Genomic DNA, 1,676 nt, shown 5'->3' with positions numbered 1-1,676 from the left:
AAGATCTGACTCCCTCTTCTGGAGTGTCTGAAGACAGCTATAGTGTACCTACATATAATGAATAAATAAATCTTTAAAAATAAATAAATAAAATAAAAATGCACCATTACCCTGGAGATCCCTAATATCTGCATTCTTTTTTTGTTTGTTTGTTTTTTGGTTTTTCGAGACAGGGTTTCTCTGTGTAGCTCTGGCTGTCCTGGAACTCACTTTGTAGACCAGGCTGGCCTCAGAAATCCGCCTGCCTCTGCCTCCCAAGTGCTGGGATTAAAGGCGTGCGCCACCATGCCCAGCCCTGTTCTACATTCTTAAGCACAGAATATTATAGAATTTTTTTAAAACTATTTTTTATTGTTTTAATTTTTTAAGATTTTGATTTGGTTTGGGATTTTTCAAGATGGGGGTTTCTTTATGTAGCCCCATCTGTCTTGGAACTCGCTCTGAAGACCAGGCTGGCCTCGACCTCACAGAGATCCTCCTGCCTCTGCCTCCAGAGTGCTGGGATTAAAAGCTTGTGTTGCCACCACTCCACTTTAAGATTATTTTTAAAATTATGTATACATGTGTGGACATTTGCATATGAGTGCATACACCCATGGTGGTCAAAGGTGTTGGCCTCCATGGAGCTGGGCTTCCAGCAGGTTGTGAACTACCAAATGTAGGTTCTGGGAGCCAAACGCAAGAGCCGTATGTACTCAACCACTGAGCTATCTTTCCAGCTTCTTCTTCCTCTTCCTCCTCCTTCTTCCTCTTCCTCCTCCTCCTCCTCCTTCTTCTCCTCCTCATTGAGGATTTCCTATACTGATCTACTGTATCTTAATCACACCCACCCTCACTCCCTTCTTCAGCTTCCGCCAAATCCTCCCTCTGTGCTCCCCCTGTTTTTTTAATAGTCCACTGAGTTCAGTAGTGGTACCCATATATGCATGGGTTTGGAGCAATCTCATAGAGCATGGTAAACTTTCCAGGGGCCACATCCCTAAAGAACACTGACTCTCTTCTTCTCCTCAGCCATTAACTGATTGTGCAGGCAACCACAGCTGCTGGGAGTTCATGAGTGTAGCAGTCATACTGCAGAATTTGATCCATAGCCTTGTCAGAAATCATACATGTCTTACCCAACCATAAAATTCTCAGGAATTTCTCGGCTGGCTCTCTCACACCGTGTGTAATAACTTCCTGGTCTTTCCTTTACATTTGGTTTACACATCTTCAGGGTGTGTTTTTAAATCTAAAACCCCGAGGTGATAATATCTATCTAATAAAACTGTCTTACAGAGGGCAGACAGTATGCCAAGGTCTTGGACTATCATTATGTAACTAAACAGGATGAGTCTGCATCCTGATGAGAAAAGCCAATAATAATAATAATAATAATAATAATAATAATAATAATAATAATAATAAAAAATTGGCTGCCTGTAGCAGAGAGTGATGTTTCTAAAGCAGTGTCCTCCTTGGATAAAGTAAGTATGGGGGTTTTATACAAGACTATACATATACTGGACTAGGTTCTCTCCTAAGTACACTCAGGTAAAGTATTCTCATTAGAACACTCAGTTTAAGATGCTGAAATGAATGTTTAAGGGGCTGGTGAGATGGCTCAGTGGGTAGGAGCACCCGACTGCTCTTCCAAAGGTCCGGAGTTCAAATCCCAGCAACCACATGGTGGCTCA

The sequence above is a fragment of the Mus pahari genome, chromosome 3, assembly GCF_900095145.1.
Source record: "Mus pahari chromosome 3, PAHARI_EIJ_v1.1, whole genome shotgun sequence".
NCBI lineage: Eukaryota > Metazoa > Chordata > Mammalia > Rodentia > Muridae > Mus > Mus pahari.
The sequence above is the reverse complement of the archived record's forward strand: the minus strand, read 5'-3'. Positions refer to the sequence as shown.